The sequence below is a fragment of the Coloeus monedula genome, assembly GCF_965178545.1.
Source record: "Coloeus monedula genome assembly, chromosome: 20".
Taxonomy (NCBI): domain Eukaryota; kingdom Metazoa; phylum Chordata; class Aves; order Passeriformes; family Corvidae; genus Coloeus; species Coloeus monedula.
Window position 1 is genome coordinate 4538514 of NC_138800.1, and position 12658 is coordinate 4551171.

A 12658-nucleotide genomic window follows, 5' to 3' on the forward strand; every position below is an offset into this window, starting at 1 on the left:
GGCATTAATACACATTCCATCCGATTGGAATTACTGCAATGGGCCAAAACATTAACCAGTATAAGATTGCATAATTCCGCTGACATGAAATCATGGTTCCTAAAGGTCTGGTCTGTGTCTCTGAGAGTATCTACACAGGAACATCAGGGCATTAAATACAGCAGAGACAGTAGGTTTTTCAGGAACCTGCATCTGAAATTCTTCTCTCCATCAGTCATCCCCACCTTGAGTCACAGTAGTGCTTAACTAATTAACTGAACTTTGAGACAGATGTGCATTTAAGTTTCTGGTTGAACAAGGACCTTGTCCTTTCTCTAGGTCCAGCCCCTTGCAGTGCTGTCATCTCTAATCTTAGATCTGACTGCGTTCTCTTCAGGGCAAGGACGGCTTTAGCTGTTGTGGGCACCTCAAACACCTACAGGGACAATTAAGTAATAAATAGGCATAACAGCTCACTAAAGCTCCTCTGGCTTTAGTGAATTGCTGTGGATGCACGTTGGAAGTTAGCCTGGTGTTCATCGTTCTGACTTACTGACATTATATCAATCCCCAGTGTAACAGAGCATAAAGATAAATCCCTCAGTCCCTCTGTCTGCAAGTGCCTGCTGGAGAGCAGCTCCAGGTTTGTGTCCTAGGCTGGGTCTGGAAACCTGAAAAACTCAGAGTGAGGTTTCTGAGGAAAATCCTATGCAATTTCCAAGGTTCATTGTGATAAAGTTGTATCATGTTCACTGGGTTAGAACCTGATTCATCAAACCTGCTAAGCACCCACTTAACTTTTAGGGAGGAACAGTCCCACTGAAATCCACGGAACAGCTCACAAACCTTCATGTGAGAATATGTCACTCGTTCTGCAGGATCAGTGCCCTAATCCCAACAATACAGACAAATGAGCAGCACTTTGTCACCGAGTCCACTGGACCTGGGATTCCATCCTGTGAATTTTGTGTCCTTTCCTGGAAGAATCCTTGTCCTTCCACCCAGCCATTTCATGGTTTTGTCCCAGCAGCTCTGTTAACAGACCTTTATATTGTTTTGTTGGGAATTTTGTTTTCTCTTATCTAGTATACCATCAATCATCATTATTATTATCAATTTGCTCCTTAGTCTTGTAGCTTGATCTGCAGGCATTTTCCAATAGTGCCTGCATTTTCTGCATTGATCTTTATCTTTTCACAGAATTTTTAGATTAAATGAATCCTTCCAAGCTGTTTTTAAATGACATGACATGTTAGGATAAAACCCACACAATGCTGTGTGCTTGTAATGCACATGTCCTGAGAGACCAGAACCTTCTCTGCTTAGTCTGTGAAACAAATCCACAGAGGAATTAAGGGAGACATACATCTTGGCTTTAAAGGTCTGCTTGCTTCTGCAACTGCCTCCAAATTATAGAAAGGCTCCAGACTGGAGAGGGGAGGGAGAGAAGGGGGGAATAACATAAGGACTGAGAAAGAAAGGCTTGAATTTAATTGCCCTAAAAATTTCAATCATTCAATCTGGTAATTAGAGAGCTGGCTGATTCAGAAAGCAATTTCATTTGGAAAAAAAAAAAAAAAAGAGCCCAACAAGATAATTGATGCTAAGTGAATATTTTACCTGAAATATTAAATACCAAACTTAAGTCTGCCTCCAGGGCCCTTTCTGCTACCCCTTTTTGATCTGTCTTTCTACTTCTTTGTATTTTCCTCTCACATGACTCAACAGAACAGGACACTCCTTCAGAGAATCAGATTGTCACAGGGACAGGTTTATTCGAACTCTCTGTGCTGAGAAGGAGACAACATAATGATTTATTAGTAAAAAAAAAAGTAATAATAGGAAGTCTCCTGAGATTCAGCCTGGCTGCAAATCTCAGTGAGATTTTCCAGTGTTGAGTCTCTGTGTCTGGCCACAAGCACGGTCTGATATCCTACCAAGGGGAACAGTTTTCTTTAGGAGCTGATCAAGTACAAGGTAACAGCTTTCTTTGTCAATTTAACAAGGATTAGCAGAATGTTTCATGTTTAATTCTGGACTCTCTGATGCTGCGAAATGATACTTCAAGGTAGAGCTCTGCAGTCCTGCAGAGCACTGTGGGTGTCAGTGTCACAGGGGTCTGATTGCACAGGTCTCTTGGCAGGATGGAGAGCAGAGCTGGTTTATTGCACACTGCTCAGGAGAGTAACTGCTCATTGTCTAATACTTAATGGCCTAATGAACAAGGGCAACATCCCATACACACCTTAAAGGAATGTAGTGTACCTGGAAATTAGGTAGATAATAATTTACGCTGCATTTATAGATGAGAAATGATAAAGGAAATGCACATGACACGTTGGATTCTGGTTTCCTGTGCTGTTCTAAGTGCTCACCTGTGCACCATTTTCACACAAAATATTACACTTTATTCCTGTTAGTAACATTAAATTTTAATCTTAAAAGACCTTTTTAAGTGACATTCCACATCTATTACTGCTCAGGAAGCCCACATCAAATGTATTCAGGTGCCTTTGCAATTTCCATTTTTGAGACTCATCATGAAAATGTTTCTGATCTGTACAATATTCACAACCTAAAAGGGCAGATGACAGGTCTCGGGGACAATCCTTGTGGGGAGATGGGATGCCAGATGCAGTGCCAAATGAAATGTGGCCTTTTCTTGCAGCCAGAAAAAAAATCCAGTGATGCTGAATATGCTACGTAGGAAGTGTACAGTAAGAACCTCTCTAAGTATTGGGGCTGTTGCAGGCCAAGTTTTGAGACCAACTCCATACCAAAACATGATTCTGCCTCTGCCCACAGAGAGTTTTCTGACCTGCCTTTGAGTGGATGCCTTCAAAAGAAGACAAGTGGCAGTTAATCAGGTTTGGGAACATCCTGCCCAGAGGTGGGAACGATCCCCTAATCTTTAGGAGAGCTGCATTTCAGCCTTTCACTAAAGGACTCCACTTTCTGTGCAAGTCCCGGAGCTGAGCAAACTCTGGGACAGGAGTATAAACCAAGGCACTAAAGGAAGAACATCAGCTAATTCCCACAAAGCCACCAGACAGAACTACCAAGATAAGGGGGACTTCAAGCCCTCCAGAGAAAATTAGCAACTTGCCTTGAACCACCCACTTTCCCTTAATCACCTTAAATTTATCAGGAGCTCCTGTTCTTTTCAGAGCCACAATGATGCCTTTTTCTTTTCTCTGTACAGTTGTTCTCTCAGCAGCTGATTAAATTCTTCATACAGAAGACAGGTTACCCACAAAGTCTGGTCTCAATGCCGTATTTTGGAGCCTGGCAACAAGGCAAATCTCAGGCAAGTGAGTCTTATGTTCACCGTGTACAGAGCTCCTGCAGTACAGGTACGGAAAAGGAGCTATTACAGATACCTCTGCAGAATTTTAAATAAATTAAACAGTGCAAATCCCACTGCGAATCGCCTCTCTCTGTTGAGCAGAGACACAAACACCGTTTTGGAAACAGCCAGGGCTGCTGTAACTGTTAATTAAGTTCTGTGCATTTGTTGTTCAGGACACTGAATGCAAACCCCCTTCTGTGAGCTACCCCTCCCTCTCAGAGAATTCATAGCCACTATCTAATCTGACAAAAACTGTGTACTATTTTATACTTGGAGGTCACTTTATGTTACTTACAGTGTGTTGCATTGTGTCAAAAGGCATAACACAACCTAATGAAAAGCAGACCGATATAACTCAACCTGACATCAATGACATAATATGATGTGGCTACTGAGAAATGCACTGTTGTCATTGTTTTGTGTTTTCATCTGATACCTACTTGCCATTCCCATGTGGGGCATTTGTTGCAGAATTTGGAGAAGAAGGTTATGGCCTGAGCATGCCTGATTCTGCTGTGGCTCCCCAAATTTTTGCACTGAGATCACTTGGTTGGATTTGCTGGGGGTTCCTTCTGATTTACGCTAGCAAGAATCAAGCTCTAAAAAATCATCACATAAAGAGCAATTACATTAGGAAAGCCATCAAGTTGGAAAATGCAGCTCCTGGGAGTAAAGAAATGACAACAGTGTTGCAGCCCTGTAACCTTAGCTCAGCCCTCCTGGGCAGTAAAGGAGCCTGCACTATTTTTCCTGCAGGATGTCATTTCATTTTGTAGAACTGTGTAGCAAAGCAGCTGTTCAATATTTCTCTTAACTTTTTCACGTAGTCTGTGGTCCCATATCTCATTTGCTGCACATCAAACAAATCCTTTTGTGGCTTAGGTACTTTTCTTCTTCCTGTTTTTATTTGCTATTGTGTTGTTCTAATTACCACAGTAGATGTGTATTTCAAAACCAAGGCTGAATCTGTCTTCCCAATGCACCCACAAGGTTGAAACACACTGTGATTCCTTCCTCGTTCCACAGACAGGGAGCAGAAGCACAAAATTGCATCTATAGGCCTGATGGGAAGCCTGTCCTAGACAAGGCTAGAGTAAAAGGCAGCAAAATCCCGGCCTTTTGCATTAATCCTTTTTTTTTTTTTATTCCGTGGCTACTTTATCCTGCCCAGATCCTCAGTGGAAAAAGCAGGCATGAGCCTTATTTGTGAAAGCCTTGGGCAACAATAGGTGAAAATGGATTGTTCTGGCCATGTCATGAATCCATTCAGCAGAACCAAAACAGGAGACCCAACAGTAGCCAAAATAATTGAGCTGGTGGATTATGATGAACACAATTTACTTTCCACTAGAGTTTTACAGACAAATCCATCAAAAAAAACATCTCTAGCTTCTTCTCCCCTCTAACACAGGCCATAGCATTTTACATATCAATTGCTGTATCAAGCCCATGTCTTCTGGTTGAGCTAGAACATATTTTTAAGCATTGCTGCTGTGGTTATTATTAATATTGTCTTATGTTGATGGTGCTTGGCCAAACCACCTGAAGCCATGGCTTCCTCAGTGACAGAATTCAGCCCCCAGTGACTCTGAGCCAGGGTGGTCAGAGGACTCAACCTCACGTTCCACACTCCAGCACGTCCTCCACTCCCACCTCGTGCTGCTGGTCATTCCAGGGGTGGCATCTCCACATGAACTATTTGGGAGACTTTGGAAGCAGTGGGACAGATCACAGCATTATTGCTGCAAGATAGGATTTGGTGAGAATGTAATCAGTTTCTGCTGGCAAAGCCTGCTCTTCCTGGCAGCAAGAACTCTGCTGAGAAGTTTGGGTTTAGCAAAACAGAAGTCAGGAATGGAGGGAGGTTAAAGGAAAGCTAAAGAGCTCTGGGAAGCCAGGTGAGGTTTAGACATCTGCCAACGTTCTGGCCAGGTATCCCCACAGAACGTTCACTTAAAACTTTCAAAGAATGAAGGAGCAAGCCCACCATTTGTCAAATGGTTCTCCCTGCCAGAAATTTTGCCTGAATGTTTCTGTCTTTTATTTCGATTTTGGTGGGGTTTACTATGCCATTTTCTGTTAGGATGAGATCTTATTTTCTAAGTTAATCTGCTGCATTTGTACTTTCTGTCTGGATCCAAAAACACATGCCTAATTTCTGAAAATGTTTAGAATAGGGCATGGAGCTTCCTAAAATTTCAGGGTGAGCGATTGGAACTCTTCACCTGAAATCTAACAATGTAAGGTCCTACCTCCTCTGAAAAAAATTCAGCGTAGCAAAATCCAACTTTGTTTACAGAAAATAATATCTGAATATTGACCCAGTGGTTAAATTCATGCCAGGTGTTTGTGGTTTAATTGCAGGTGAGTCTCGGAGTGTGTTGGTTCACATCACACTGAGGTTTGGAGCCAGTGATGCTCCATTGCAGGTTACAACACACATACACAGAGTGGAAGAGAACAGAGGCAGCAGTACCACCTCAGAATACAGCACAGATTTTAGGCTACACCATCCATAAGAGCACTAGAAAAGGGGCTGCCAAATGAGGGACAATTCAAGAATTTAAATGCAGTAGGAAATGCCAGCTGAAATAGTCACTTTGGAAATTATGGGTATAGTAGCTTGGCATTGCTCTGCAGAGGTTGAATGTAGAACATGGTAATATCCCTCCAGCACAGTAGCTGTAAATCCAGGAGCCACAAAGGCATTTAACAACTCTTTGTAAATGTCACAAGTTCCTAATTCAATCCTTTGGCACTTTTCTAAAAAACTGTAATGGGGGAATCATCACATGGCATAGTAACAAACTCCGCTGTTTGTGCTAATGAAACAAGCCACACTCCTAAGCTTGGCTTAAAATTATGGAAAGGAGCACAGCCCATAAGAAAGGTGCCATATTTTGACCTCACAAACATCAGCATAAACCCACTGTCACCTCTTAGAAAAAGTGGGATTATTTGGGACTGACCACCATGAGAATGAGGACAGAATCTGGACGCTTCTCAGCATTCACAGTCATGGAATGGTTTGGGTTGGAAGGGAGCTTTGAAGATCAGCTTGTCCATAGTGCTGAACGCTGAGGTTCCTCAGCAGTGCAGGAGCTGTAGGTGAAATGTGCAGGAGGAAGGATTGTCCTGGCAGTGGAGGCTCAGTCATCACAGTGGGTGACAGCACATCCTACCAGTAAAGGACCTCCAGGTGGGACCCAGCCAGTGACCAGCTCTGAGACGAGCTGAGCACCTCCTGTAAAGTCTTCTGAAAACAGACAGACACATTCACAATGATGCTCCAGCAACTTCAGCCCTCAGACTGACTCACTGGGGACTTACTGCCTGAGAACTTTGGTGACTGCGGGTAGAACCTACAGATCCGACACCCTAAGCCATGCCTGAGTGTCTTTGCTCCTGCCTTTGCAGCCTGTGGTAATCCTTACTCTGAGCTGAGACTAATCAGGTTCTTTCAACTTAGGACCCCCCAAGCTATCCTCATTCTGTTGGATGGATTACCCTGTTGTGACATGTCTCGACCTGCTGCTCGACTCAGTTCCCTTGCTAACCCATTTTACATTCCTGGCACTTCAAAACACAGACATTAGTTATGTATGCATGCAAGCCAACCCCAATGTACTCAGAAATGCAACACAGAATCCCCTGGTAGTTTGAAAATACACACTACAGTCACTCAAACAGGAGGAAATGCAAATGCCACGCTCAGACACATTGGCATATTCCCATTTAATCCATACAAGTATCCCAAAAGCAGGAGTCCACCTCCTCAAAAGTCATGTTTTAGAGGACATAAGGTTTAAAAAATAACAATAAATTGTAATTATGCCTCTCAGGTGGGCTAAATTACTCCTTGAGGAACTAGTCTTCCTCCCTTGGCTATGAAGGAAATACCTTTAACTTGAGCTTTTTGGTTTAAAAGCAATCTGAGCCACGAATCCAGCATCCTGGCCATACAGAGACTCCCTAAAGTCCAAAGCCTAAAGCCCAAAACATGAGAACAGACAAAACTGAAATGATCTGTATGCACAGAGGGTTGAACTTTTTTAAGAAACAAACTTGACCCACATTGTATCTTTCAGTAGAAGTCAAGACCAAGGTTTCTAGAAGCCAAAATCTCCCCTGAAGAGAGGAGCAGCAAACTGCTCAAGGTACATCCTTCACCAGTGGGTTGCAGGTTTTGGTGACAGTGCTCCACAAACCATCTGTCATCCCCTCTGCAGGGGTGGAAGCTGCCCCTTGCTGAGGAGAACAAGTGCAGGAGGGAAGTGCTGTTGGCTCCTCTCTTTCACTGGAGCCCAGGCAGGGTCAGCTGGAGCCAGGTCCCTGCGAAGGAGGGACACTGAGCACACACTCTGTCCTCAAAATAATTTGGGAAAGGCACTTCCATGGTACTGCTCAGCACAGCTGTGGGTGGACATCGTGCACCTCCTCACTGCAAAAGTACAGAGTAATGCACTGAGGAAAATGTTCTTTGGGAAAGGAAAAATATTTGGAATCTAAACTGGAAGATGCTTACCATGAATAACTGTGGCTCCCAGCCTAACTACCACCAACTGGAATACAGGTAATGGCAATGACTGCAGAGGCAGGGCCACCACAACTTCCCACAGGGAGCCAAAACCTTAACAAGCTCCTCAGAAGACAGAATTAAAGAATAGCCACCTTTTTCTAGTTTTTACTTTTCTTATGGTGAGTGAGTAGTTCTCTCTCATCAATGACAGGCACTGAATTCATCCTGTATTGAAAGGACAAATGCAAAATAACCCAGGAAATCCTCTGTGTTCACTTCCAGACATAAGGACGTGGTTCAGAACCCACAGATCACATGCATGCATCACTTATTGAGAGCAGAGAAGAAAACAAAGTCCTACAGGCAAGTCTGCTGTGAACTCCTAACTTAAGGTTCTTAAATATGCCAGGCAGAAGAAAATCCAATTTTCATTAACCTCATTAAGCCAGACACTCTTTTGCCTGCTGAGTGCCCACTTCAGTGAGGCAGGTAAATGTACAGTCTGTTTAGACCCTATTTTTATCTTGTTTCATGTGTTTATACATGACCAAGCCCTCTTCACTCATTTAGCCACTGTAGCTGTGCACTTGTGCAGGAACCCACGTGGATAAATGTGGGTTAGTGATGAGAGAGAGGTCATTTGCATTTTGGTGTTTGTCAGTGTGACATGCAAAGAGTTTCTGTGCAAGGAGGCATCAGTGGCAAGTCATCCTGCTTTTGCTATTTATGGGGGTTTTGTTTGTGTGAGGAAACAGTCAAATATTCAAGGCTAATAGAGATGCAAAGAAGTACCTTTAGCAAATCCAGTCATCACTCCACACTTGTTGCCTGCTTCTTACCAGCAAGGTGACAGATCATGGAAGAAAGGACAAACTCTGGGTGCATTACTCCTTACTCTGGTCTTTAGGTCAAAGAATGTGTTATGTATCCTGAGATTTCAGTAGGAGCTCTTGGATATTGAGGGATTTTTTAATCAACTCACTTATCTACTTGACAGAATGTACAATTTTAGTTCCTCATGTATAAGATAGGATGTTGAGGTGTCCTGCAATGTTAAGTGGTTAGAAAAAATACACCCCAGAGCTCTTCAAGTAGCTCTTTCTCATTGTAAACCACGCTTGACTTCCTGATTTGTTTGAGGAAAAAGCCACTGAGTGTGTAGACGTCTTTTATTCCTCTTATCCACAATTCCTTTGAGAATTCCAACAGTGAAGGTGGATACAATTATTGTAAATAATGTTGGATAGAACCCAGAGGAGATGAAGGTGGGAGGATACAGCTCAACAAGAACAGAAGTGGTTTCTAATGAGAGAGGGAATATTTCACTCCCAGCATGGCTGTTATTATGTCCTACACATTAATTCAGCCGAGAAGTCTTGAAGTAGCAGAATGAGTTTGTGTTCACTGAAGTGGCAGGCACTGGCATGGCTGCCTTCCTTTCTACTCTTACAATTAATACTTTCCTGATTTCTCAGAGAAGAATATATGAGAGTTAAACCCTGTGAGGCACGAGGCACCTCACAAGGTCTCAAAACTTGCAATATGGCAGCCTAGTCCATTCACAGCAGTACATATTTCACTTTCAGTTTTATTTTGATTATTTTCTGTATTTTTCCTAGAATTGTGGGACATGATTCATCTTCTTGAAAAATAACCCCTAATAATCCTGTCAGAGATGTAAATTCTTCTGCCCAGGAACACCCATGCTTGGACAGTTTCTAAACCTTCCAGTTCTCCTGGAACAGTCCAATCTGCTCTGAGCTGTCCTTTTTACAGGTGAGCAACCAGCATATGAGCTGGTGTAATGGCTTACCCTAAAATCCAGAGGTTTTTCTTCATCTTTGTTGAAATCCCTGTACCCTCACTGTGCTTTAATTTTGTAGACATTCCTGACTTCTGCACAGGTGGAGGTCACCATTCCTTCCGGCCAAAATGTGAGTAAGTTCCTTTTCTCCTTTTCCTGCCAATGTCCTGCAAGAGCTGCAGGGCAGGATTATCATGCTCTTTATGAGGATCTCTTTTTACTCTGCTTCCCAGAGCTAGAGCTGTCAGAAAAGAGAAAGTGGACAGGAAGTGTGAGGGGATTATTTCCAGGCTGACAGAGGTACACACGAGTAACCCCTTCGGTGGTTACCCCTTCGTGTCCATATACGAACTTTGCATTCCCAAACCTGCTAAAATGCTGAAAGTTTGAAGTGGAATTCTGCTATGGTTAATTTAAGTCAAATACAGCCTGCATGTTTGGCTCCCTAAAGGATCTAACTATAAATCATATATCCTTGTGATGTCTCCCATATCACAGAGGAAAAATGCCCCACATCCTTTTTCTGTGTGTTTTCCTTGTCACTTGCCTTGCACACGTCTGCCTCTCCCTGTCAGGAGCTGGTCCTTGTTCCACAGTTTTGCAGCACCCAGTACAACAGACCCCGAGCCCACAGCCTCATTTCTGGGGTGCTATTGCCAGCCTGATAGAGAAATAACTGCAACCAGCAGTAAAAGCTTCTCTTAGGCAGCACAGTCCTGGAAAGGAACAAATCCAGGGAAGGGCTGCATGCCTGCAGTTCCCATTGACTCCAGCCCAGGCTGTGGTAGCTCGGCAGCTCTCAGCATCTCGGAGGATTTATTCTGCAGCGTGTTTGCTTTTGCCTCCAGTGTGCAGCGTGAGGAAGGCAGCAGTGTGACTGGAAACCACAGCTCCCAGCCACTTCTCCCTCGGTGTTGAGTGAGACACTGAGCACTTGCAGACCGGCCCTTACCTTTCCCAGGCAGGCGCCGCAGCGGGAATAAAAACAAAACACGGAGCTGAATTTATTTCTAGCCAGCGGAAATTTCATATTGAGGGTTACAGGCGTCCTGTGCCTCTTAAAAGCAAGTAATAAAATGCTGCTCTCAATTACAAATTGTATTTACATTTTAAACCCCCATATGGTTTGGGGGGGGTGGAGGGAGGTTTCGAATGCATTAGCAGCAGTGCTGTGCCATGATTAGTTACAATTTTTTGCTCTTTGTAATGAACAATTAAAGGCTTCACCTTTTTTTTCCTCTCTCTTGCAAACTAAGCCTGTGGCTATGCCAGGTATACTCAGTAAACAAGACACAACTCCCGCCTCATGTTATGAACCAAAACAAGTGCATGCATGGAGATGACCATCTCTAAAAGGCCTCCTGGAACAGGATTCATACGCTGAGTATAAATTCGATAACAATTGTTTTTTTTTATTTTTTTAATTTTTTTTTTGGTAACTTCCTGGGCTAAACTTTTCAAAATGTAGGGACGTTTAACAGGAAAATGCAAAACGCATGCAAATGTGCACAGCTTCATCCTCCTGTGCTAGGAAAGTCAAATCCCTTCTCCCTGCCCTCAAGCACTGCTGAAGGCAAAGCAGTCCTTGTGTTACATGGTCACAACAGGACCTACTAAAGGGTTTTACCCCAACATTCTTCTAAGTCCCCTTTAAGTACCAAAAGGCCACAATTAGGGCTCCTTGGAGCCTTCTCCAGGTTGAAAAACTCCAACTCCCTCAACCTTTCTTCATAGCTGAAGTTTTTCAGCCCTCAGAGCATTGTTGTGGCCAGCCTCCTCCAGCAGGTCCTTTCCTGTGCTGGGACCCTGGAGCTGGATGCAGTGCCCCAGGTGGGAATCCCACCAGAGCACAGGAGAGGGGCAGAATCCCCCCCTCACCTGCTGCCCACGCTGGGGGATGAGCCCAGGACTCAGGGCTGCTCTTGATCCCTTCATTCCCAGCCCGGATTGATCCCAGGGGTTGCCCTGCACAGCTGGGAGCAGAGCTGGGAGCAGAGCTGTGCCAGTTTACCACAGCAAACCTGTTTTGCTTTTATTTACAAATAATACATTTATGACACAAAGGCTATAAATGCTATTTCATTACTTTTACTGCTTATTTAGGTATTTCCTTAAAGGGCTAATACAGCACAGCTGTTGTGTTACTATTTCAGCTTCTGTTTTTACAGAAGTTTAGTTTGCAGCTAAACCATTCGGCCTATCTGGGGCTGAGGCTGAGCTCAGAGCTCAGCTTTGGATGGGGAGCACATTTGGTGTAATTAGATTTGCGGGTTTAGGTGTTTGGAGTTTATTTTTCTACTGTATAACTCTGTAATAAAAAGAAATGGCTGTAATTTATAGCCCAGCATTTGGCAAGTGGCTTGTCTGGTCCAGGATTATTTTTTTTTAAAGGCTGAAATTTTAAATTTAGGTGAGAATTTCAAAGAAGCTTAGTACCCACAATTAAGGCAGATGTTCAGTGCTGCCAAGCTCAAGCATTCAAAAATAATGAAACAGGCATGAAAATACCAGCATTAACTCAAAATTAGAAGACATAGACACAAACTGACACCTACACCCCCACATGGATGTACAAGTACCTCTGAATAAGGCTAATATTTAATTTTGTATCAAATTCACTCCTGATGAAAATTTATTATATTTCCATATATAATGTGATATTTGTGACATTGAAAAAATCTTATAAGCAAAGACATTTTGATGTTTGATTAAGTATACTTAAGGCAATAAAATAAAAAATATTTTTATTTTGCTTAATAAGCAGCAGTTTTCAGTGAGAACCCGGGACTAAATCAGGCTCTATGTCACAATTTTGCATCAATTTGGCTCATGACTTTGAGTCCCTCTTTTTAGCATTCTGGTATTTGTTTTCCATATGCATTTTTTTTCCCAAGCGTTTCCTCTACAATAATGAAAGCTCAAAAATTCCTGTTTTGAGTTTCACACAAGCTAAGATTCTGTAATCATCCAGCTTTGGGAACTCCACACCTAAGAAGAACACTAAGCA